The sequence below is a fragment of the Caretta caretta genome, chromosome 6, assembly GCF_965140235.1.
Source record: "Caretta caretta isolate rCarCar2 chromosome 6, rCarCar1.hap1, whole genome shotgun sequence".
NCBI classification, from domain to species: Eukaryota; Metazoa; Chordata; order Testudines; family Cheloniidae; genus Caretta; species Caretta caretta.
The window spans coordinates 90,411,441-90,438,306 of NC_134211.1; the positions used below are offsets into that span (position 1 = coordinate 90,411,441).

General features: G+C 45.7%; 2 long non-coding RNA genes across 6 annotated transcripts in view; one reads left to right on the forward strand and one right to left on the reverse strand.

The window, feature by feature from the left end:
- LOC142072565 (uncharacterized) overlaps positions 1-10,046 on the forward strand; it is a 32,100-nt gene extending 22,054 nt beyond the window's left edge. For both annotated transcript variants that reach the window (XR_012669010.1, XR_012669009.1), the window contains one exon: positions 9,572-10,046. This is a non-coding gene — a long non-coding RNA (uncharacterized LOC142072565). The remainder of the gene's footprint in view (positions 1-9,571) is intronic.
- The window catches only part of LOC125639089 (uncharacterized), a 68,181-nt gene that overhangs the window by 29,397 nt on the left and 11,918 nt on the right, over positions 1-26,866 (reverse strand). Inside the window, exon 1 of one of the 4 annotated variants that reach the window (XR_007357379.2) lies at positions 3,776-4,617. The exons of 2 other annotated variants lie outside the window; for them this stretch is intronic. This is a non-coding gene — a long non-coding RNA (uncharacterized LOC125639089). Of the gene's footprint in view, positions 1-2,926; positions 2,987-3,775; positions 4,618-26,866 lie in introns of those variants that run through there. One more of the 4 variants, XR_007357380.2, reaches the window with a different exon arrangement.

The following is a 26,866-nucleotide window of genomic DNA, read 5'->3' on the forward strand; positions in this document are numbered from 1 at the left end:
CAGTTTCTGGGTCCTCACAAAGTATCAGGAAATAGTGAAAAGTTGAGCCAAACCCACAGTGGGTGCTGGCCCGTGGTCAGGATAGGAGGCTAAGCAGGAGTATCCCACAAGGAAGGGAGTATGGGAACAGTTACCTGTCAACATCTGCCTCCTGCACACCTGCCTTCCCCTGTCTCCCATTAACTGCTACTTCTCCACTGAATGTTTTCTGATCTAGAGTCCTTTGGTCTTGTCTGCATCCAGCCAATTCCAAAGTTAAATTTACCAGCTCTAGTAAGTTTTATTTTCCTGCTTCCTCAGCTCCACACCTATCGCCTTTGAGAAAGGAGCTGTAGAAATGGGAGATTATCATTATTAGGATTAAATGAGAGACATCAGTAAAAAACAAGATTGTAGAGAAGTGATGAAGGAAAGAAGTCAAAGAAAGGCCAGCAGATACTACAGAGGTTGCTCAAAAATAAAGCTGGCCAGGAAATGGTTTTCCTGTCCCAAAAATGTTTTTCAAGAATTTGAAGTGTTTTTCTATCCTGAATCTGGAAAAAAAGTCAAACTCTCAAAAATGTTAATTTACCAACAAGCTGAAAAAAATTCAGTTTAGGTTAATGAAATCGCTTTGTTTCAATGCAGACCTTTTTTGTTTAACAAAAAATACTATATTGAACTTATATTTCAAAATGAAAAGTCATTTCAAACAAAAAAACAAAACTTTTCAAATGGGACCTTGTGACAATTTCAAAACTTCTTTTTCCAATTTTTTTCCGAAACGAGAAACTCATCAAAACTGACCCTTTCCCACAAGCAGTTTTGGTTCCAATGATTCTGCATTTTCTGACAGAAAAAAAACCATTTTGTCAAAAAATTCCCAACCAGCTGTGCTTAGAATCATCAGCCTTTGTCAGTCCCCCTGCAGGAAGAAGGTCTCTTCACTGCTATTCCTAACTATTCATCTCTATAGACCAATCTCAGTCCAGATTTTATTTTACAATTGATTTAAAATATTCCAAAATCAGCTAAATATATCTCAAATATATATCTCTGAGGTCAGAGGGCTCAAGTCCCAGAATTGGCCTGGGCATCTTCCCAGTGCTGATGCTGCAATACAGCCGGAGCACAGCAGGTGTGCTTTACTGTTGGACCTGCATCCTTCAGAGGAGATCTTCAAAAGTCTGTTCTGCAAAACTCTGGTGTCTGCTCGGATGAAATTAAGGAGTAGGAGGTAGATAATAATTAATGATTTGCACTTATATAGGACCTGTCATCTGAGGACTTAAAAGCCTTTTACAAAAGTAGATATGTATCATCCCCATTTTACAGACAGACCTCCAAAGCCAAGCTCATCCAGTGAGTCAGTGGCAGATTTGGGAAGAGAACACAGGTCTTCTGACAAGCAGACCCCTGCTCTAACCAGTACACAATGCTGCCTCACACAGTGCTTTTCAAAAAGAATTGGTGACAATCCTCGTGTCCTGGCTGGAATGCCTTTGTTCAGTAAAAAAAAAAAAAAAAAAGCTCTGATATCTGTGAATGAATACAGGATGGCTGCTGCCTTTAATCTCACAGTCAGCATGTTCCAGTCCAGGCCAGTAGTGACTGAAAGCTGTTCACTGGCCCATGTGAAATAAATTTGGTGGGTCTCAATCTAGTTTCTACTTAATTGGTGTCCATATCATAAAACCCATCACATTTGGCGCTAACTGGCCCCCTTGTTGGCAGTCCCAGCAGAGAGGCCAAAGGCCAAATGAGTCACAGAGACTGAACTTTTTTCTCATCTTCAGAGGGGTCCTTCCAGGGTAGGGCTGAAATAATATTGTCAGGGCAGGGTGTGTGCACATTTGAGAAAACTTGCACTGCTGCTGCCTGGATGCTATCTGTCCTGTGAGATTTTCTGTATTTGGGCATTAGTCTGACATCTTTTACCAGATTCACTTCACACAAAATACAGGAAATAAAAAAGACAAAGAAAAATAAGTTAAACACTAATAAATAAACGTTTCAAGGAATGATTTCATCTTACTGACTGTGGAAGTATGGTAGGGATCTGAGCTTAAGCAAATCAAGCGGGCCCCTTATCCATATTTCTTTCCTATATTCTGAGTGAAAGCGGCAGCAGCCAGAAAAATTGAAACATCAACAATTAATTGGAAATGTTAAGTCTGTTGTTCGTGCAAAAAGCATAAATATTTATATCCTGAAGGCTGACTTTTGGGTTCTCTCCTCAGCAGGAAGAGATTTACATTTTAAATAAAGATTTTTTTCTTTCTGCTCCTCAGTAAATGTGAGCAGTTTATTATCCCCTTAAATGAGAGTCTTCTGGCCCAATCCTGCAGTCCTTTTGCACATACACTCCCATCAACTTCAATAGAAATTACATGTATGTAAAGACTAAAGGATCAGTTCTCTTATTTACAGTCAGAATGAGAGGGAGCCTGAAACAGAAAGTTAGGACTTGAGATCACAAAATGAGGAGACGGATGAAATTAATGACTCCTGAGATACTGAGTTAATTTTCGAAATCTGTCTTCCATAAGAAAACAATGAAAAAATGGTTGGACAATTAGAACATAAGGAAGATTTTACACTATTAACTATTGATAAAGAGCAGGGAGAGAAATACTTGGAAAATGTAAGCATACCAGTACACTGGGCTGAATGATTTGCTCTTTAGGGTGTTTAGGGAATTAGCTAACAAACATATATCACCCATTGATTTTAGAAAAGTCATGGAACTCTGGTGACATATGAAATATTTAAGAAAATCAAACATAGCCCCTGCCCCAGTGCTCTCCCCAGATTCCATCTCCCCTCTCTTCTCTTCACCTTGCTCCTGTAATACTGTCCCTGCCTCCATCTCCCCTCTTCTCTCCCTTCCTGTCATTTCCCACATTGGTGCCAAAACTGACCCAGCCTCCCTCTCATTTCCACTCACCAGTTATTCCCCACTTTGACTCCTGTGCTCTGCTCTTTCACTTCCATCTCCTTTCCCCTTTCCTATCGCATTTCATTTAATCCCACACTCTCTGCCCCACCTACTATCTACTCTGCTGGTACTCCCCCATCGCCTTAGCTCTGCCCCTGTCTCCATCTCCTCTCCCATACCTCTGCAACCTCACTTCCCATGCTTGCTCTCCCTCCATCTGTTCTCCCCTCAGCAGTCACTCTCCACCTCAGACCCTGTGCTCTTCCCTATTTCATTCTCAATCTAAAGAAACCTCAGAACGCTTCTTTCACTAGATGGAGGCTGGATTTACCTTCCCTCGTCTCACCCTCCAGTACCCTTCCTTTTTCTATTTTAATCATTTTTATCTTTGTCTGATTATTATTATTATTACTATTATTATTAATAATAATATTTAAAACTATGCCTTGCCTTGTATACACTGGGATTTTAACACAGTAGCACAGGGGTGGGCAAACTTTTTGGCCCGAGGACCACATCGGGGTATGGAAATAATAATAATAATAATAATTAATAATAATACATTTTAACACTGAAAAAACCCCTGTTACTAACTTTTCCATAACTGTTGTTTTTCACAACGTGTTGCACATGTCTATTCCAATGTAGGTGTGCGCTCACTTTGAGCACAGCCCCTGGAAAGTTTTCTCTCAGTGGTGTCTGTTGGTATCTGTTGGGTCAGCTCTGGATTTGGCCGAGTGGTGTTGCAATCAGCATGGCAATAAACTCCGAACCCTCCACCTGCACAGCTGCTTGAGAATCACCTACATTGGAATGGACATGTGCAAGGACTTGAAGAAAGAAAAAACGGTTACTAACCTTTCTGTAACTGTTGTTCTTTGAGATTTGTTGCACTTGTCCATTCCAACACCCTCCCTCCTGTCCCTCTGTCGAAGCTGGTTGGCAAGAAGGAACTAAGGGGGCTGTGGGTCAGCAGGACCCTTTATACCAGCGCGATGAGTGTGCGACTCCAGGAGGCATCAGAGCCGACCAGATGGAGGGAAAACTTTCCGTTGGCTGTGCTCGGGGCGAGCACACACCTACACTGGAATGGATATGTGCAAGCACTCCAAGAAGAATGTAAGTTGCCAATAAATTCCAGCAAAATGCCCTGACAGTGAGATAGCTGTGAACTCCTTTGTACATTTCAAACATGGCTGGACACACCCTTGGAGAAAAGACTGTAGGGAATAATCCTCCCCTGGCCCCTTGGTAGTCTAGTAGGATTTTTCTGTCTTTAACGTCTATGATTCTGGAACATTTCCAGCAGTTACGTGAGGTTCCCAGACTAAGACCTTGACCGTCCCAGACAGTGCATGCTGCCTCCTGTTTAATAGTGGACACTGTACCCTTTGATGAAGCTTGGGTTCTCCAAAGACAACTTTCAAACTTTGGGAGCAGCCCCAACTCCAGGGCACGGACAATGTGGAGGGAAGAGAGATCTGAAGTGCCAGTGTTAGTCTGTGGCTCCATGCTAGATATTAATTAGTGCAGATCATCCCAACAGGGTCAGCAGACCAGGCCAAGGACCTCAAGAAGCTCACCTCATAGTAATCACCAGGATAGTACTTGCTCCTTTGCCCTTGACTCCCAAGAAGGTAAAAAAGAAAGCAAACAGTATGATGGGAGAGTGATTGCATCCACCTCTGTTTTGCTCCCTTGTTTCTGAGACCTCAGAATTTCAAAGCAGGATTTTTTATTTCATTTATTTTTTGTTAACATGTTTTTTCCTCTGGGACTAGTTCTCCTGGTTCTCAGTCATTTCCTCCTGTTTCCATGGCAACTACAGCTGACTCATATGTGTGGCTGCCATGGAAACGGCACTAGTGCCCCTTTGAAAGGCTGCACTGAAACAGGAATGAGATTTGCATCTCTGGTGCTGTGTGGAGCAAACCTTGTCTGACTCTCCTGGGGAGGACATGAGGCACACTGTATAAATTCAATACAAAACCCAAACTAAATCCTTTCTCAGAGGGATTTTGAAAGCTGGTGAAATGGGTACATAGTAGAGAAATTGGATACTTGGGTTTGGCTGCTCAGGGTTGTAAAGGAATTTTCAGTGCGTTGTGGGCACACCAATTTCTTTGGAAAGACCAGTTACAAGCTGGCCATCTAGCGAGAGGCTAGAGTTTACCTGGACCAGCTAGCACATTTAAAACTATGCCTTGCTTTGTATACACTAAAAGAAAAGGAGTACTTGTGGCACCTTAGAGACTAACCAATTTATTTGAGCATGAGCTTTCGTGAGCTACACTGGGATTTTAACACAGTAGCACAGGGGTGAGCAAACTTTTTGGCCTGAGGACCACACCTGGGTATGGAAATTGTATGGCAAGCCATGCTCATGAAATTGGGGGTTGGGTGCGTGAGGGGGTGAGGGCTCTGTCTGTGGGTGTGGGCTCCGGGGTGGGGCCAGAATGAGGAGTACAGGGTGTGGGAGGAGGCTCTGGGCTGGGGCACGAGGTTTGGGTATGGTGGGGGAGGGCTCTGGCTGGGGGTACAGGTTCTGGGGTGGGGCTGGGGATGAGGAGTTGGGGTGCAGAAGGGTGCTCCAGACTGGGACCGAGGGGTTGGGAGGGCAAGAGGGGGATCAGGGCTGGGGCAGGGGGTTGGGGCACGGGAGGGGGTCTGGGGTGCAGGGTCTGGGCAGCGTTTACTTCAACCAGCTCCCAGAAACAGCAGCATGTTCCTGCTCTGGCTCCTATGCGGAGGCACAGACAGGTGGCTCTGCGTGCTGCCGTGGTTCCCGTCCTATGGGAGCTGCAGGGCCAGCACTTGGGGCGGGGACAGTGTGTGGAGCCTCCTGGCTGCCCCTACACATAGGAGCCGGAGTGGGGACATGCCGCTGCTTCTAGGAGCCACTTGGAGCCACGGCATGCATTGAGCGGGGCAAGCTCTGGACCCTGCTCACCAGCGGAAGCTCTAGAGCCACATTAAAATGTCTGATGGGCCAGATGCGTCCCCCAGGCCGTAGTTTGCCCACCCCTGCAGTAGCATGTCAGCTAGCACATCTTAAAATACACCTTTTTCCTAGTGAAGACAAGGCCAAAGATTGTATAACCATGTATAACTAGGATGCTCTCCTCCTTACTTTAGTTACATAATGACAAAGAGAAAAGGAGTACTTGTGGCACCTTAGAGACTAACCAATTTATTTGAGCATGAGCTTTCGTGAGCCAGAGCTCACTTCATCAGATGTGTACCGTGGAAACTGCAGCAGACTTTATATACACACAGAGAATATGAAACAATACCTCCTCCCACCCCACTGTCCTGCTGGTAATAGCTTATCTAAAGTGATCAGCAGGTGGGCCATTTCCAGCACAAATCCAGGTTTTCTCACCCTCCACCCCCCCACACAAATTCACTCTCCTGCTGGTGCTAGCCCATCCAAAGTGACAACTCTTTACATAATCAAGTCGGGCTATTTCCTGCATAGATCCAGGTTTTCTCACTTCCCCCCCACCCCCATACACACACAAACTCACTCTCCTGCTGGTAATAGCTCATCTAAACTGACCACTCTCCAAGTTTAAATCCAAGTTAAACCAGAATATCGGGGGGTGGGGGGGGAAGGAAAAAACAAGAGGAAACAGGCTACCTTGCATAATGACTTAGCCACTCCCAGTCTCTATTTAAACCTAAATTAATAGTATCCAATTTGCAAATGAATTCCAATTCAGCAGTTTCTCGCTGGAGTCTGGATTTGAAGTTTTTTTGTTTTAAGATAGCGACCTTCATGTCTGTGATTGCGTGACCAGAGAGATTGAAGTGTTCTCCGACTGGTTTATGAATGTTATAATTCTTGACATCTGATTTGTGTCCATTTATTCTTTTACGTAGAGACTGTCCAGTTTGACCAATGTACATGGCAGAGGGGCATTGCTGGCACATGATGGCATATATCACATTGGTGGATGTGCAGGTGAACGAGCCTCTGATAGTGTGGCTGATGTTATTAGGCCCTGTGATGGTGTCCCCTGAATAGATATGTGGGCACAATTGGCAACGGGCTTTGTTGCAAGGATAAGTTCCTGGGTTAGTGGTTCTGTTGTGTGGTATGTGGTTGTTGGTGAGTATTTGCTTCAGGTTGCGGGGCTGTCTGTAGGCAAGGACTGGCCTGTCTCCCAAGACTTGTGAGAGTGTTGGGTCATCCTTTAGGATAGGTTGTAGATCCTTAATAATGCGTTGGAGGGGTTTTAGTTGGGGGCTGAAGGTGACCGCTAGTGGCGTTCTGTTATTTTCTTTGTTAGGCCTGTCCTGTAGTAGGTAACTTCTGGGAACTCTTCTGGCTCTATCAATCTGTTTCTTTACTTCTGCAGGTGGGTATTGTAGTTGTAAGAAAGCTTGACAGAGATCTTGTAGGTGTTTGTCTCTGTCTGAGGGGTTGGAGCAAATGCGGTTGTATCGCAGAGCTTGGCTGTAGACGATGGATCGTGTGGTGTGGTCAGGGTGAAAGCTGGAGGCATGCAGGTAGGAATAGCGGTTAGTAGGTTTCCGGTACAGGGTGGTGTTTATGTGGCCATTGTTTATTAGCACTGTAGTGTCCAGGAAGTGGATCTCTTGTGTGGACTGGACCAGGCTGAGGTTGGTGGTGGGATGGAAATTGTTGAAATCATGGTGGAATTCCTCAAGGGCTTCTTTTCCATGGGTCCAGATGATGAAGATGTCATCAATATAGCGCAAGTAGAGTAGGGGCTTTAGGGGACGAGAGCTGAGGAAGCGTTGTTCTAAATCAGCCATAAAAATGTTGGCATACTGTGGGGCCATGCGGGTACCCATAGCAGTGCCGCTGATCTGAAGGTATACATTGTCCCCAAATGTGAAATAGTTATGGGTAAGGACAAAGTCACAAAGTTCAGCCACCAGGTTAGCCGTGACATTATCGGGGATAGTGTTCCTGACGGCCTGTAGTCCATCTTTGTGTGGAATGTTGGTGTAGAGGGCTTCTACATCCATAGTAGCCAGGATGGTGTTATCAGGAAGATCACCGATGGACTGAAGTTTCCTCAGGAAGTCAGTGGTGTCTCGAAGGTAGCTGGGAGTGCTGGTAGCGTAGGGCCTGAGGAGGGAGTCTACATAGCCAGACAATCCTGCTGTCAGGGTGCCAATGCCTGAGATGATGGGGCGCCCAGGATTTCCAGGTTTATGGATCTTGGGTAGTAGATAGAATATCCCAGGTCGGGGTTCCAGGGGTGTGTCTGTGCGGATTTGATCTTGTGCTTTTTCAGGAAGTTTCTTGAGCAAATGCTGTAGTTGCTTTTGGTAACTCTCAGTGGGATCATAGGGTAATGGCTTGTAGAAACTCGTGTTGGAGAGCTGCCTAGCAGCCTCTTGTTCATATTCCGACCTATTCATGATGACAACAGCACCTCCTTTGTCAGCCTTTTTGATTATGATGTCAGAGTTGTTTCTGAGGCTGTGGATGGCATTGCGTTCCGCATGGCTGAGGTTATGGGGCAAGTGATGCTGCTTTTCCACAATTTCAGCCCGTGCACGTCGGCGGAAGCACTCTATGTAGAAGTCCAGTCTGCTGTTTCGACCTTCAGGAGGAGTCCATCTAGAATCCCTCTTTCTGTAGTGTTGGCAGGGAGACCTCTGTGGATTAGTATGTTGTTCAGAGGTATTTTGGAAATATTCCTTGAGACGGAGACGTCGAAAATAGGATTCTAGGTCACCACAGAACTGTATCATGTTCGTGGGGGTGGAGGGGCAGAAGGAGAGGCCCCGAGATAGAACAGCTGCTTCTGCTGGGCTGAGAGTATAGTTGGATAGGTTAACAATATTGCTAGGTGGGGTGAGGGAACCATTGCTGTGGCCCCTTGTAGCATGTAGTAGTTTAGAAAGTTTAGTGTCCTTTTTCTTTTGTAGAGAAGCAAAGTGTGCATTGTAAATGGCTTGTCTAGTTTTAGTAAAATCCAGCCACATGCTCAAATAAATTGGTTAGTCTCTAAGGTGCCACAAGTACTCCTTTTCTTTTTGCGAATACAGACTAACACGGCTGTTCCTCTGAAACCTGTCATAATGACAAAGAGCCATAGAGTAAATGTGCTTCCATTTATCTGTTTGATTTTCCACATTGTCTGCCTCATATGGCTCTGTCCTGCAGGAGTAGCTGCATATATACTATGTGGGGTAGTGGCTATGCCAGGCCCAAGCTTGCTATACCCTCACACAGGAGGACAGCATGGAAACAAGCTAGGAGTATCCCCCAGAATCCCTGCCTGACCACCACTGGGCATGGTGCCCAGAGGCATATTGCCTTTGAGTGGCAGTGCTTGAGATGAAGGTTTGACTATGACTGCATTATTTGTTCTGTGTTTATTGAAATTCTTGTTTTGATGTTCCATACTTTTTTGACTTGTGTATAACCTGTTGGTGTTGTGGCCATTGCCAGAATCATACCATCATAGAATATCAGGGTTGGAAGGGACCTCAGGAGGTCATCTAGTCCAACCCCCTGCTCAAAGCAGAACCAATCCCCAACTAAATCATCCCAGCCAGGGCTTTGTCAAGCCTGACCTTAAAAACTTCTAAGGAAGGAGATTCCACCACCTCCCTAGGTAACGCATTCCAGTGTTTAAATGTTTATTTGCTCTTTGTTTTTCTCTCTAGGAGCCATCACTTGGAGTGGAGTTGACAGGATGACAGACCACCAGGCCCCTTCATGAGGCCCAGTGAATCTCCGCCCTCTTCTACCTTTTCCAGTGGATTCCCCAGAGATTATACTATTCATCAGGGGTAACAGGGAATGACTACTCAGTGATGGAGTACTATGGTACTATGGGGAAGTCAATATATTTCCTTGGGGATATTTTGGGTGGGGAACTAGAAGTGGGGAACCTATATTTGTTTCCTCACTGATGTCCCTTTTCTGTCCTATGCTTTTCAACACTCTGGAGGCTGTATATATTCTTCTGGGGGGTGCAGGCCCCCAGGCAACGCAGAATAAAGGGAATTTTGAAAGGGAGACTCATGTGTGTTAGACTGTACAATCTGTAATTTTTCCTTAATTTTTATTTTGGCAGAGGAATCTCTGTTGGTCCCACTGATGTTTTGTAAAAATAAATAAAATATATGTTTTTAGGAATGTTTCATCTTCTGTGATTGCTTGGGGAATGGGGTTTGGGACCAAGAAGGCTATACATGCTCTGCCTCATGTGATCCTGGGCATGCCCTGAACAAAGGTCAGGTGGATAGTCAAAGGCAACTCCCATTTCACCTCCTGAGTTAGTCCTACTTATGCCAAGACTAGATAAGCCGCATATGTCTGGGTGCATGGGAACTCAGTCAGGGCATCTGAAAATCTGACATGAGCAGTCAACCCTTAGCCTCGCCTCTGTCCTGCCCCCTTTGTTCTCTACTCCCACTCAGGTTCCTGTTTTTGGGAGTGGTCTCTAGCTCCTCTCTGCCTCCCTCAAGAAGGGCAGGGGTTATGGCAGGGAGCACTCAAGGCAGCATGAGGTCAGAGTGTGCTAAATTTGGTATGTTCTCTACTCCAGTTATTTGATTCCCCTTCTGCCCTTCTTCTCTCTGGCAGCTACTGCCAACAGAAGCACATCACATGGTATGATTGGTGCAGCTCCATCTTAGAGGAGCCCCATTTTGCTCATTCACTGACTATCTGGGCTGCAGAGGACTGCAATCAACTCCATACAAAGATGGGCAGCAGGCTTTCAGCAATTCCCTTTACAGATGTGCACTTGCCTCCCAGTTGTTTTATATGAAAGCAGTCACAATCCAAACATTCCAATTCCTGCACCAGTGCATGACTTTGAGGTGGGGTGCCTTTGGCAGCTTTCTCTTCAGTTAAACCCAATGTGCTGTTAGTGGAGGGAGAGGGAGAGAGTAGGAGAAATGAGAGAGGAAAGGGGATCATGATGGGCTCCCAGGAAGCTTCTGGCAGATGGCTTAGTGGCAGCATATAGGCCCATCCCGCCTAAAACACAGAGCATATCATTCACCTCATTCCTGAAACTGTCCTGGCCTACAGTATATTGGGCAATAAGCACCAGTCCTCTAACCACTTCCACTGGCATTCCCAGGACTTACGGGACTTCATCATAGCAAGACAACACCAAGATAGCACACTGCAGGCATTTGTGAATGAAGCCACACCAACCTCTAGCAGCTGTGTGAGGATTATTATCTTTTTTATACAGACAGGGAAACTGAGGCACATACAAGGAAATTATTTTGGAGAAAATCCAATAAAGCTCACCTTTCATTTATGGAGGGTGGAATCAATATACCTTGCCACCATTTATGTTGGGAGGAGGAATGTAATAGCTTTCCTTTAGTTATGGGAGGTGGAATCAATGGACCTCACCTCCATTTACATGGATAGGGGCCAACTCAATATGGCCCACCTTCATTTCTGGGGGTGAACTCAGTGCAGTTTGCTTTCCTTTATTGGTGAGGAATAATTACGGAGAAGTTTCATGTGGATGGTTGGTTGGACTTGACATGGCCCATCTTCCTTTAGAAGAAGTTGACTCAATATGGCTCTCCCTTTATGTGGAGAGGCCCCAGTACAGCTTGACTTACTTTATCTGAGAGGTTTCAGAGTAACAGCCGTGTTAGTCTGTATTCACAAAAAGAAAAGGAGTACTTGTGGCACCTTAGAGACTAACCAATTTATTTGAGCATAAGCTTTCGTGAGCTACAGCTCACTTCATCGGATGCATACTGTGGAAAGTTTAGAAGATCTTATTATACACACACAAAGCATGAAAAAATACCTCCTCCCACCCCACTCTCCTGCTGGTAATAGCTTATCTAAAGTGATCACTCTCCTTACAATAAGAAAAGGAGTACTTGTGGCACCTTAGAGACTAACCAATTTATTTGAGCATGAGCTTTCGTGAGCTACAGCTCACTTCATCAGATGTTGATGTAGCTCACGAAAGCTCATGCTCAAATAAATTGGTTAGTCTCTAAGGTGCCACAAGTACTCCTTTTCTTTTTGCGAATACAGACTAACACGGCTGTTCCTCTGAAACCTCTCCTTACAATGTGTATGATAATCAAGTTGGGCCATTTCCAGCACAAATCCAGGTTTCTCACACACACACAAACTCACTCTCCTGCTGGTAATAGCAGCTTCTGAGCAGCTTCCCCACAAGATCTATAGCTGGCATAATTCTTTCATCACAGCACCATGCATTCTCCAAGGATGTGGCTGATCCTTCTGCATTTCTGAGCTACTGTTCCAGACATGAAGCTTGTTATTGCTTTCTCTCAAAAGGACACTAATTACAGTTATCCTATATATACCCCCAAAGGATCCCTCTCATAAGAGAGGTGAAAGTCCAACAGGGAAGCATGAGACCTTTTCTGTAATCACCTATTGAAAGTCAAGCTTCCTGTAACTGGTTAGTTCAGGTGCAGGGGAGAGTGGGATATGGAGTCTTTCACATTTAAGTTACTGGTTTAACTGTAGCTCAGGTTATCAGTGACTGAAAGTGACTTCTATTTGATGGCCATGTGGGGATCTATGTGACATGAGCTGGTGGGTGTGATGTTGCACTTCATAATGCTTTATAGAAATATGCTTATGAATGTAAATATGACATAACTGGAATATGTTTTATGCTAGATATGCCATTTAACATATATTTTCAAAGGTTATGTTCTACTGCATGTGTTCATCCTATTCGTATGCATGTATCATTTTTATATCTGAAGTTATGAGCTTTGGCTCTATGTTTGTATTTAAAGTGTTTGCTGTAGAAAGCATCTAAGGCAGATTTGATCAACATAGTGTGAAGAGGTTATTCAAGTAAATGGAGGTACTTGGTGAACAATGGACCTTCATAGATGCCAATCCATATCTGAGCTTTCCTCAGAACGTCCCTGTAGAGAACTGAGTCATGCATGGACATGTGACTTGCCCATGTGACTCCAAGATTCCATCTTGTAGCTGGGATTCTACACAGTGGGAGGGAGGGGTTTCCACCCACAAGATATAGTTTCCACCCACTATATAAAGTCCGGGGAGACCCCTCCATTTTGTCTTCAGCTGGCTCAAGAGGTAGCCTCTCCATCCCCAAAGGATACCTGAAAGAAACTGGAAAAAAGGACAGTAACTAAAGGGGTGTGAGTGATTGCTGAACCCAGACTAGAAGGAGACTAGTCTGTAAAAGAAGCTTACTGGAACATCTCTGAGGGTGAGAGTTCATCTGTAATTACTTTCTTACTGTATTAGGCTTAGACTTGGGTGTTTTATTTTATTTTGCTTGGTAATTCACTTTGTTCTGTCTATTACTACTTGGAAACACTTAAATCCTACTTTCTGTATTTAATAAAATCACTTTTTACTTATTAACCCAGAGTATGTATTAATACTTGTGTGTCGGGGGCAAACAGCTGTGCATATCTCTCTATCAGTGTTATAGAGGGCGAACAATTTATGAGTTTACCCTGTATAAGCTTTGTACAGGGTAAAACAGATTTACTCAGGGTTTGGGCCCCACTGGGAGTTGGGCATCTGAGTGTCAAGGACAGGGACACTTCTTAAGCTGTTTTCAGTTAAGCCTGCAGCTTTTGGGGGATGTGGTTCAGACCTGGGTCTGTGTTTGTAGCAGGCTAGCATGCCTGGCACAACCAGGCAGGGCACTGAAGTCCCAAGCTGGCAGAGAAAACAGGCTCAGAGGTAGTCTCAGCACATCAGGTGGCAGTCCCAAAGGGGATTTCTGTGAGCCAACCCATCACAGTGGGTTTCAGTACAAGTCCTAGAGGACATATCGCAGAACAGATCATAAAAAAATACCAACATAATTAGCCACCTCATTGCAGCAAGTCCAAGGACTGAAAGAAGCACAGAGCCTGAACTCTTCTTGCACTCCTATTAATACTTAACATTTTATAAACATTACCTAAATACGTCTCAGAGGCCCTCTGGGAGGTAGGTCATTATTATCACCATTTTACTGATGGGGTAACTGAAGCACAGAGAGGTTAAAACATGACATGCTTAAAGTCACTCAGCAAGCAAGTGTTGCAGTCAGTAATAGGGCCCAGAAGTTCTAACTCCCAAATCTGTTCTCTATCCACTAACAGCTGCCTCACCAGTGAGCACCTTGAGAGGGTGCTATACGGGTAAGAACATTATAACTAAACAAGTATTATACTAGAGAAAGTATTGTAACTAGTGGGTGTGATATATGGGAACCAATAACACAAGGGGTACCTTTCAGAGGGGTGCACAGGGAACCAGACGCAGACCTCGATACTCTTTACCCTGCTGTCCCCCTAACACTAGAGAAGGACAAATAGTTTTGCTGTATTCTGTTGCTGTGACAAGTGGAAGGATCAGCACTCGGAATTATGAAGGGGTATTGCTGTGGGAAGTCAGCTGGTAAAATTTCAGCAGCACATGAGGAAAGGCTTGCAGTGCCACTAGACAGACCTTTCAGTCTAACTATCCCAGCATCTGCAGCTCCCATTTCAAGGTGAAAAGATATTAGATAAACGTAAATGCAGGGCACTTTACTAATGCTACAGAAAATGCAATACATTGAAATCTTACAGTCCCTACTGGCCTCTTGCCAAGCTGTTCCTTGCCTTTTGCTGCGCACTATGTGAAAATGCAGTAAGAACAAGGGGGAAACAGAGGGATGCTGTTTTAGGCCAAGGTCTGATGCCTTATTGGTTGGTGAGGGGTTACAGTGCACATTTTTGATAGGCAGGAGATTTACGAGGTGGAATGCAGCCACTGTGCCTTTTCAGTCCTCACAGCAGTAGGCAGGTTTATTTCCATCACCACATTGCAGCAGCGTCATTGCTTCTTCATAGCGGCTGCTTTTAATGCTCCTGTATTTAAAATTGTACGTGTCTCTACATGAAACAGGGCTTTCGCAGTCTGCCTTTTTATATCTTGTCAGGTTGGCTGGATAGACAGGATGCGTATGAAGGGCTATTCTACCATGGATATGATTCAGTAACAAGTTTCTTTCTATTTAGAGTCCTCTTGGGTTTTCCACATTCCTTTCCTCAGAGCCCCAGTCTCTTTCCATCTTTCCATTTCTCTTCCTCCCTTCAGATCCAAAGGTTAGCCCTACTCTTTCCCATGCTTTCTTTCCTCACATCCCAGTCTGTCCTAGCCTTACTCCCCCTCCCCTTCCTGTACCAGTCCCAGAGCCCTTCTGTAAGATGCCCATCCTTGGCTCTCCATGTAAGCTCCTCACTTTCATCTGGAAGCCTTCACATCCTAGTTCTCGTCCTCCAATCTCAGTCACCTCTGTAAACCTGTTTAATGAGGGATCATATATTTCACTGTCCTAATATAGCACTAAATTTGAGAGAGAGAAAGAGAGAGAGAGAGAGATAATGTCACTGGGTAAGTCAACATCTTCCCTCAAATGACTTTGGGAATTTTTCAGCACTTCTGGATGACTGTGGGAGCTCTGCTGCTACTGAACTCCTCAGAGACACAATAGATTCAGGGTCCCCCACCAAGCACTTTGGGGGACAGGATCAGAATTTAAAACAACTTTGACAGATTGGAGATTTGTACTGAAATCAACAATATGAAATTCAATAAAGATAGTGCCAAGTACTTCACTCAGGAAGGAAAAATCAAATGCACAACTACAAAATGGGGAATAACTGCCTTGGTGGTAGTACTGCTGAAAAGGATCTGGGTGTTACAGTGGATCATCAGCTGAATATGAATCAACAATGTGATGCAGTTGTGAAAAAGGCTAATAATATTCTTGGGGTGTATTAACAGGAGTGTGGTATGTAAGACCCAGGAGATAATTATCCCACTCTACTCAGCACGGGTGAGATTTCAGCTGGAGTACTGTGTCCAATTCTAGGCACCACACTTAGGAATGTTGTGGACAAGTTGGGGGTAGTCCAGAGGAGAGCAACAAAAATAATACAAGGTTTAGAAAACCTAACCTATGAGGAAAGGTTAAAAAAACTGAGCATGTTTAGCCTTGAGAAAAGAAGACTAGGGAGGACCTGATAACAGTCTTCAAATATATTAAGAACTGTTATATTGAAGACAGTGATGAATTGTTCTCCATGTCCACTGAAGGTCAGACAAGAAGTAATAGGTTTAATCTTCAGCAAGGGAGAATTAAGTTAGGTATTAGGAAAAACTTACTAACTATAAGTGTAGTTAAGCTCTGGAATAGGCTTCCCAGGGAGATTGTAGAATCCCCACCATTGGAGGTTTTTCAGAATAGGCTGGACAAATTCCTGTCATGAATGATCTAGGTTTACTTGGTCCTGACTCGTACACAGGCTGGACTTGATGACTTCTTGAGGTCTCTTCCAGGCCTACACTTCTATTATTCAATCCTCTAGATAGATGGGGGGAATTCATCTGTGACCTGTGGTCTCTTTGCATCAGTGGAGCAGTGTAGTGCAGGTATAAGTCCTTCCAGAAATATCCTTAATGCAAAAGACCCTCTCCTGGAGTGTCAATTCTGGTTGTGCATGGCTTCCCACAGAAGGTCCTGGTGAATGTAGCGTTCTGCAGTGTGCTGAGTAGGGGGTGTATGTCAAGGGGTAGCCAGAGCAGACCTATTCCCAATGATTCTGTACTTCTGCAGTATCTTAGAGGGGCAGCTGAGGCAAAACTTAGGGCAGTCCTTCTCATGCACCCAGAGGCCTCAGAATCAGTGAAGCACAATCCATGTTCCCTTTGTCTCTGTGCTCGTCTTAGCGCTGGCATAGGAATTAATCTTGCATAGAGGCAGGAAGGTGAGGAAGGTGATGATTTGCGATATGGGATGGATTCTTAATACCTTATCTGCATGAAATGACCACACAGACCTTTCATATTCCCTCCATCTCCACTTCATTTTGCATTGGGAAGCTGGGAGCAGAGGACACAGTAACAATCTTCCTGTTGCAAAGAGCCCTGCTCTGCATTATTCATGTGATTCCTTCCTATTTTGCACACTTATGTCAGTCCTCATGCAGCTAAAATATATGTTAAATGATTCACTCTCTCTTTCTCTCTCTTTCCCTCTCTCTTTGAAATGGGAATGAGAGAATTTTTTTAAAAGAACCTGTGATTAGACTTTTCCCTCCTTCTCCCCTTCCCCACTCACACCACAACTCACAAGATACATGTCTGGTCTCTTGATTTGAGTGAATGTCTAGTACAGACTGAAGTGGAGCAGAAGGGACATAACTGGGAAAATCTCCAGCAAAATCTGTCCCTGTTATATTGATCCAAATTTCATAAAGTCTAGAGAGGGAAAATCCCTATTATGGTAAGATATCTCATCTATCCTGTCCCCAGCCCAAAGACCTTTGTGGAATAGCCCCCTTCTTCATATATTGCTGTGCTTCACCCAATTCAGTTTTAAGGGGATTGCTTTTTAAACTCCCCTGTTTGCTCTGTATCCCCCTTTTTAATCCAAGCAATGGGGATTCCCCTCTTTTTCTTGAGAAACTTCCACAGCCACATCTCAGAAAGATCCTAAAGGGTAGTTGTAGGTAATTGCTCTACCTCTTTATCTTGTACAACCTGAATGATGCAGTTGAATGCCTTACCCAATATCTGGCTGAGATTCAGGTATGCATAATTGTTAACTGACTAAAGCTCAATTCAGACTGAGGTACTGATGGTAGGTTGAGGGAAGCAGCCAAAGAAGATGGCAAAGGTAATTATCAGCCCCTTTGACTGCAGATGTCTGTCCACCATTGGTCATCTGAGTTTGCATCATAGGGGTGCTGTTAGAGTCTGAATTGCTTTTAGATGATCATAGGGCAGCAGTCACCAGCACTGTATTTTTCCATCTGTACATGATCAGGAGCTCACAAACTTTTCTCTCAGATGAGGACCATACTACTGTCATTCATGCATTTTGTCACTTTAAACCCACTGTGATGAGCTCCACGAGGGGATCTACTTTTAATCTATTTCAAAACTGAAGCTACAGCAGTATGCAATAGCCTTCGTGTTAACTGTGATTTCTCATCATGAGACACCAGTGCTTGGGGATCTAAAATGAGTTCCCATTGGTTTCTTGGTGGAGTTTACACTGTTTGTTCTGACCTACAGAGCCATGAATGGTCCGAGACGTGTAATTGAGAAATTGGTGAGGTATTGCATAGCTGTGATCAGCAGAGGCACATGAGCTGAAGCCCAGTCAGAACAGGAGAGGCTGCTGCTAATAGGGCAATCTGTTAGGGATTCTCAGTTTAGGAATTTGCTCTCTTCTTGTTCTGAAATAGCCTTAATCTCTTGAACTTCATGGCATGCTGCAAAGAGTATCTGTTTGCTAGGCTTATGGAACTTAAGAATTGCCACTGAATCTGATCAGTTTGTTACCCATCTCTGACAGTGACCAGTATCAGATGCTTCAGAGGAAGGTACAAGAAACCTGGAAGAGGGCAGAGGATAGGATGTGATGGGACTTTAAGGTATATTGGGTTGTTAGGAATTTTTGACTGATTAATTTAACAGCAATTTGTGTCAGCTATGCTGATGAGTAGTATTCTTTGTACAAATTTTTGTTTTAAGTAATCACCAGGTGTTTTGAACTGGGATTCGTGTGTTCTTTTGTATTTAAATAAAAAGAAAGCTCATGATCAGGACACTTTTTCTGATATTCACCCTGAGTATGTCTTTGTCTCTTTTAATCTGCCTTACTAGTTAAACCCCCTTTGAACAACCTGATCATTTCCTCTCCCTCATTAGAGTTTACACCCTCAGACATTTATAGGCCCTCTCAGATCTGTTCCTCTTTGCAACACTGCCAAGTTAGCTGATTGTTCTAGCATCACCAGCCAGAGTTAACTGCATCGGAGCCAAGCAACTGCGTAATGGTGAAGCAGCACAGAAAGCTTGGGTGAAAGGGAATCATCATCTTGTTCCCTCCCAATTCTGACCCTACATGTGAAGTTGTACTGAGGGCAGTGCCTATATCAGTGGTAGAGCAAACACACTCATGGTTCCCCCTGCCAGGATATGGCAATCAGTTTGCATCTCTGCTTCCTGTAATGCAGATTTCTGAATTGGCCTCTTGGCTCAACTCAAGCACAGGATCAGTTTTTATCAATTTAGTATTTGATATGTTTAGGAATTGCATCCTGCTTTGGCCCCCCCAGCAGATGGCCAGGATGATCTCCTTTCTCCTGGCCGCTTCTGTCTCTACGATCACTACAGCTGGTTATTCTTTTGAGAGGAGAAGGAGCATTGCCATTCAGGGCATTTTACCATCTATTACTTTTCCTTTTTTGCATTTTAAAGCCCTACGAGCACCAAAATGTGCTTGGCTTCCATCTTTCACACTCAGCAACAATACTGCAAAATTGAGGGGGGAGGGTGTTGGCTGCAGTGTGAGTTCCTGGGGACTGAACTGCTCATCAAAGGGACTGGTATCCAGGCAACAAGCCTCCCTTGCCTTAAACAAGCAGAAACAGCTGGGAGTTTTGAAAGCTAAGGAGAAACTACTATAAAGAGAGAGAGAGTGAGAGGCAGAGAGGGGGGAGCCATGTTATTTTGAGTAGGTTATTTCTGCTCTCACATCGGCATGACATTCAGCCCAGCTATGACCACCAGTGCAGCAGCCCAAGTGCTGGAGCAGGCAAGCTCCTTGCCAGGTCCCTGATAAGAGAAGGGAAATCAGAGCATATTTTATCTTCAGATTTACAATACTTGGGGAAAGGTTATTAATGCATTTCCCAGGAACAGTTCCCCATGTCATAGGTGCCAACTTCTCATGGCACCAGTGGATGCTTGCGCCCCCCCGCCCCCGGCCCCGCCCCAACTCCACCCCTGCCCCGCCCCCATTCCAACCCCTTCCACAAAGTCCTCTCCCCAACTCCACCCCCTCCCTGCCTTTATTGGACCCCTCCCCAAATCCTCGCCCTGGCCCCGCCTCCTCCCCTGAGTGCACCGCATTTCCCCTCTTCCCCCCTCCACCCTAGGGTGACCAGATGTCCCAATTTTATAGGGACAGTCCCGATTTGGGGGTCTTTTTCTTATACAAGCTCCTATTACCCCCGACACCCTGTCCTAATTTTTCACACTTGCTGTCTGGTCATCCTGGGGGAAGAGGGCGAAAGCGGGCATGCTGGGGGGGAATGGGGAGGAGGGGGCATGCAGCACGCTTAGGAGAGGAGGTGGAGGTGGAGGTGAGCTGGGGCAGGGCGGGGAGCTGCTTGTGGGTGCAGAGCACCCACCAATTTTTCCCCGTGGGTGCTCCAGCCCTGGAGCACCCACAGAGTTGGCGCCTATGCCCCGTGTGTGTAATAAGGATAATCATACATTCCTAATTCACACAGGAATTATGAGGATAAATTCATTAATGTTTGTGTAGCTCAAATACTATATGAATTGTTCCCAGTGAAGTAAACAGAGAGGAAGAAAGCAACACTGGAGCATGCAGGTACAGCCAGCTGAAGCACTTGGAGCTCCCACACATTTGGGGACTCCACAGTTAAGCACTTGAGCATTTATTACTATCTTTAATTTCCTAAACAATAACTGCTTCACTTTTCACAGGCACCAGAGGCTGCCTGTGTTTTAGATCTTACATTAATATTGTCATAAAGCTCCAGGAATCTGGCTTCTGACATTTACTAGAACTCCAGATACTACGACTTCAATCTGAGACTTCTCCTGGGGCTTTGCCAGGCAGGTGCTGGGCTGGGTCACAAGGAGTTCTCCAGCAGGGGCAGGGAAAGGCTTTCTAGAGGGGTTGACTGGAGTGGACTCTCTTCCTAAAAACTAAGAACTGCTTGGTTCCTTTCCTAGGGGAATATTAACCCCATCTCAGCTGAGTACTCTCACCTCACTGAATCTAGGCCTGCTACCCACTTCTGCTGGGGCTGACTCCCACTCTGAGGAGAAGGAAAAAAGTCCCATTCTCTTAGTGGACAAACCCAAACCCTCCTCTTATAATGCTTCTATTTCGTGGGACTGACTTGGGTATTTCAGGAGCTCTCCAGCTGAGGAGGAGCCTGACAAGCCATGTCAGTGCCAAATAAGCCTTCCTGAGGATTTGGAGAGCAAACTGCCATTCCTAGTTCTCCTTTTTCTCAGTCACACTCATCCCACCCTCCTTCACTTCTTCCCTCACCCCATCTACCTCCCCACACAGCTCCTTCTCTTCCACATCCCTTCCTTCCCTTTCTTCTCTGGCTTCATTCTTCTCTCTCTCTCTTCTCCTTTCCTCTGCATTCCCATCCTTTCCTCTCTCCTTCAAATTAGATCCTACCACCTTATCCTGGTGAGATGGATCGCCTCAACTGATGAGTGAGTGGGGCTCGTATGAGGTGCTCCTGCCCTTATCCCAGGCATGCACTGACCCTCCAAATGCCCCTCTCTCTGGGGTCTATCTTGGTTTTGACTTTTTCCAGTGCCCTCCAATGCCTCTGCTGAGGAGCTCACAAAGTGCGATTTGCCAAGAGAAGAGAAATAAACCCCGAGGGTCTTGGGAGGAGCATTCCAGAGCTAAAAATAACCATGGGTCAGCTGTGAATGAGCCTGAGGCTCCACTCCTCTTCCCTCCCCCACTCCCGCAAGCTGGTGTTGCAGTCATGGAGAGGACAAACAGTCATGATGAATCCTCTGTCTCTAATACAGTTCCTTCCCGACCCCCCTTGGCTTCCCCACTGCCAGGGACTGTAATTGCTACACAGCTACAGAAAGAGGGAAACAACATGAATGAAAAAGAACCTGCCCCAAAATAACTCTTTGCCTGCTGTCACCACATCACCCACAGATCAGCTGTTTCAAGGAATCAGAGACCTAGCCCTGGTCTACACTAAAATGTTACATCAATGCAAGCCACCTTGCATTGTCCTAATTGTGCATTATCTACACTTAAGTTTGTCTCCCATCAATGTAAGCTCTCTATTATGCTGACATAGTATCACCACCTCCCCAAGCTGAATTAAGCCATGATTGATGTACTGAAGTCGACAAAACTTTAATGTAGACACTGCATTGCCTATGTCAACCCTACCAATCCTCCCTCAGCTGTCCCACAATGCTCAACACTGATCGCTCTGGTCATCATTGTGAACTCTACTGTCCAGAGGTCATGGAGACCAGAAGCCCCTCCACTCTTTACAATGCCATGAATTTTTGAAATCCCTTTTCCTGATTGTCCATTTTGGCAAGCGCACCTAGCAACTCTCCATTGTGATGTGCAACTTCCCAGCTGACCATGCTGGCTACACGCTCTAGATCGGGGTGGGCAAACTTTTTGGCCCAAGGGCCACATCTGGGTATGGAAATTGTATGGCAGGCCATGAATGCTCACAAAATTGGGGGTTAGGGCATGGGAGGGGGTGAGGGCTCTGGCTGGGGGTGCGGGCTCTGAAGTGGGACCAGAAATGAGGAGTTCAAGGTGTGGGAGGGGTCTCTGGGCTTGGGCAGGGAGTTGGGGGGTGAGGGCTCCAGCTGGGGTTGCAGGCTCTAGGGTGGGTCTGGAGATGAGGGGTTGGGGGTGCAGGAGGGTGCTCCTGGCTGGGACCGAGGGGTTTGGAGGGCGGGAGGGGGATCAGGGCTGGGGCAGGAGGTTGGGACACAGGAGGGAGTCTGGGGTGTAGGGTCCAGGCAGTGCTTACCTCAAGCAGCTCCCAGAAGCAGCAGCATGTTGCCCCTCTGGCTCCTACGCGGAGGCGCGGCCAGGCAGGTCTGTGTGCTGCCCCATCCGCAGGTGCCACCCCTGCAGCTCCCATTGGCTGCGGTTCCCAGCCAATGGGAGCTGTGGGGGCCGCACTTGGAGTGGGGGCAGTGTGTGGAGCCCCCTGGCTTCCCCTACACGTAGGAGCCGGAGGGAGGACATGCCGCTGCTTCCGGGAGCCGTGTGGAGCCACGGCACGCATGGAGTGGGGCAAACCTGCAACCCCTCTCCCTGGCTAGAATGCCACAGCAGGGCAAGTCTCAGACCCCACTCCCCAGCAGGAGCTCGAGGACTGGATTAAAACATCTGTAGGTCCGGATGTGGCCCCCTGGCCATAATTTGCCCACCCCTGCTCTAGATGCACTCCAGCCTGGAGCACACAGGAGATTTTGGATCTGCTGGGCTTGCGGGGAGAAGAGGCTGTGCAAGCAGAGCTATGGACTAGCTGTAGAAATATAGACACCTATTAGCAGATTCTGCAGGGGAAGCAGGAGAGGTGGTACAACAGGGATCAACAGTAGTTTCACTTGAAGGCAAAGGACATGTGGCAAGCATATCAGAAGGCCAGGGACTCCAACAGTTGATCTGGTGCCGAGCTGCAGACCTGCTGCTTTTACAAAGAGCTTCATGCCATACTTGGCAGAGACCCCATCATTACCCTGCACACCACTGAGGATACCGCCAAGGAGCCCATGTCATAGGCCTCTGGTATGAACAGAGAGGATGAGGAGGAGGTAGAGGAGGAGAATGGGGGACATGCAAACAGAGGGTCCAGCTATGCTGCGAGCCAGAATTGTTTGAGACTACACTGCAGTCCAATCAGTCTTGGCCGTCGAGCATGGGCAAGCCAGATGGAGGGGAAGGAGATGGAGGGGAAGGAACCTACAGGAAGTGTGTAAATTTATTTCCTATTGAATGGGCGCCCCCAACTTAGCATGATTCTGCGATCAACTTTTCATTAATTTACTCATACTTGAAGAGGTAGCAATACAACAAAGGGAGATAGTGTTGTTATCTGATTTCATTCACGTGTAGAGTTAGGCTGGGGGGTGGGGAGCATGCAGAGAAGTTTGTTTATATGCACAGGGATGTCCCTTGAATCTTCCTGAGAGATCTCAATTAAACTTTCATGGAGGTACTCTGCAGCCTTAATTCTTCATCCGTGGTAGGACACTTTCCCATGTCAGTCTGTGATAACTTCGGCTAGCATAATTGCAGTAAACAGGCTAGCAGCATACGGGTGGGACACCAGCAGCAGCTGTACTCTCTGTGCCTTCGTAACCCTTAGGAGTGAGCTAACAGCTAAAATTCCCACTGTCTGTGGAAAATGGTGTCAGTATTCAGTGTCATTGCCCTATACTCACAGTTTCATGCAACTGAGCAATTCCCTCCTCATTTCCCTCACCCCTAGTGGGCCATACAATCCATGGTGGCTGCTCTGAGTCATGCTGTGTACAAGGACTCCAAAAGACAAGTGGCAATAAACATGTCTTGTTTAAAACTTTAGGTGAGCAAGGGAAGGGAACTCTGAATCTTAACTTTTGCTGCCTGTTGTGACTATACTGACAATGGTACCTCTGTGTGTTTTATCTGCAGCTGCTGATTGTGGCTTGAGGGCTTCTCCCTCCACACTAACGGAACACCTGAGCTAGATAAGGAGAAGAAAAAAGAGGACTCGGGATGACATGTTCAATGAGATCCTGAAAGCCAGCGCTGCATCAGACCTTGAACAGAGGCCCTGGAGGATGAATATTGTAGACTGTATGGAGAAGGAAAGAGCAGACAGGAGAAAGGACCAGGACTCCTGCAGGACAAGGAGAGGGAGCTGCACCAAGACATAATGGGGCTTCTCTGGCAGCAAACACAGATGCCACAGCCTCTTGTGGACCTACAGGTTCAACAATCCTGGGCTTGCCTCCTTTTGCAATCCAGAGAGAACTCCAATATAGCACCTCCCTACACCCCGGCTCTCCACACTGGCATCAGGGACTGCATCCCTACCCCTAACACTCCACACTGGGGAACATAAAGGACAACCAGAGCTTCACATACATCAACTGTGGCTCTCACATGTCAGTGAGTGTGTAGCTAAAATGGACATGAATGTTCCTTCCCCTTCTTTAATCTCTGTTGCATAAATTTATTAAGGTTTAATGTATTTGCTTTTAACTGTCATAAATATAAAGGGAAGGGTAACCACCTTTCTGTATACAGTGGTCAGTGGCAAAACCCTTTCACCTGTAAAGAGTTAAGAAGCTAAGGTAACCTCGCTGGCACCTGACCCAAAATGACCAATGAGGGGACAAGATACTTTCAAATCTGGAGGGGGGGACGACGACAAAGAGTTCTGTCTGTCTGTGTGATGCTTTTACCAGGAACAGATCAGAAATGCAAGCCTTCCAACTCCTATTAAGTTAGTAAGTAACCTAGCTAGAAAATGCATTAGATTTTCTTTTTTTAATGGCTGGCAAAATAAGCTGTGCTGGATGGAATGTATATTCTTATTTTTGTGTCTTTTTGTAACTTAAGGTTTTTTGCCTAGAGGGATTCTCTATGTTTTGAATCTGATTACCCTGTAAGGTATTTACCATCCTGATTTTACAGAGGTGATTCTTTTACCTTTTCTTTCATTAAAATTCTTCTTTTAAGAACCTGATTGATTTTTCATTGTTCTTAAGATCCAAGGGTTTGGGTCTGTGTTCACCTGTACCAATTGGTGAGGATTCTTATCAAGCCTTCCCCAGAAAAGGGGGTGTAGGGCTTGGGGGGATATTTTGGGGGAAGATTCTATTGTTTGGAAAATAATTCATCTTTATTAGTTCCCAGCATATGCTGTAGAATGCTTGGTGGTAGTGAAAGCACACACTTACTTGTTTTGTACACTGTGATCCAAATCACAAGATCAGTGACAAACACAGTGTAGTAATCATAAATGTACAACGAGCACCACAAAATTAATAGGTGCATTGTTAGTGTTATATTCATAGATGTGCACCAAGCACCACACATTTCCTAACAGTCTCCCAAACTGCAGGACCAGGTAGAGCACAGTACACCACAATGCATTACTGTAGCACACTGTTAAACTGCTCTTTCAAAGCTTCCCTGAGCTGTATAGCTGTGTGTTGAGCTCTTCTGATAGCCCTTGTGTCTGGCTGTTCAAACTCAGCGGACAGCCATTCCAGCTTCACCCCAGCAGCAACTTTTCCCTCTTTACTATATTTTACTTTACTTTATTACGGAGGACACAGCAGATAATTATAACCATTGTCACATTTTTCTGAGGTCCAATCTTGTGAGTAAACAACACTAGTGCCCCTTCAATCTACTAAAAACACATTCAACGGTCATTCTGCACCTGTTGAGACAGTAGCTGAATCTTTTCTTGGTGCTGTTGAGGTGGCTGGTGTACGATGTCAGGAGCAAGGGGAGTAAGGGGTAGGCTGGGTCCCTCGGGATCACTATTGGCATTTCAACATCACCAATGGTAATCTGCCAGCTAGGAAAGAAAGTACCTGCTTGTAGCTTTCTGAACAGTCCTGTGTCCTTAAAGATGTGAGTGTCAGGTATCTTCCTGAACCAGCCAACATTGATGTTGGTGACGCATCTCCAGTGAGCCATTGGTGCTTGCATAACCACAGAAAAGTAGCCCTTTCTGTTGATGTACTCTGTGGCAAGGTAGTCTGGTGCCGAAGTAGGGATATGTGTGCTGTCTATCACTCCACAACAGTTCAAGAACCCCAGTGCTGCAAATCCATCCATTATGTCCTGCACATTGCCAAGAGTCACAGTCCTGCACAGCAGGAGAGAATTAATAGCCCTTCACACTTGCATGACAAAGTCCCCCATAGTGGATATGCCAACTCCAAAATGATCTCTCACTGACCGGCATTGCAAGTTTCCACAGTGTGATCACCACTCACTTCTCCACTGTCAGTATGGCTCTAATTCTCGTGTCCCTGTGCTGGAGGAATGGGGCGAGCTTGGCACACAGATCCAGGAATGTGGCCTTCCGCATCTGAAAGTTCTGCAGCCACTGCTTGTCATCCCAAGCCTGCACTACGATGCAATCCCACCAATCAATGCTCACTTCTTGGGCCCAGAAATGGCACTCTACTGTTTGCAGCTGTTCTGTGAATGCTACCAACAATCTGAAATTGGTTCTCACTATGTCCCACAGAAATCTGCCGTCCAGGAAATCATCATGTTCCCTGTGGCTCTTCTTACAGCTCTGCAAATACCAGAGGATCATGCATCCTGTGCTTGCAACACTCATGACAATAGTGTAGAGCTATGCGGCTCC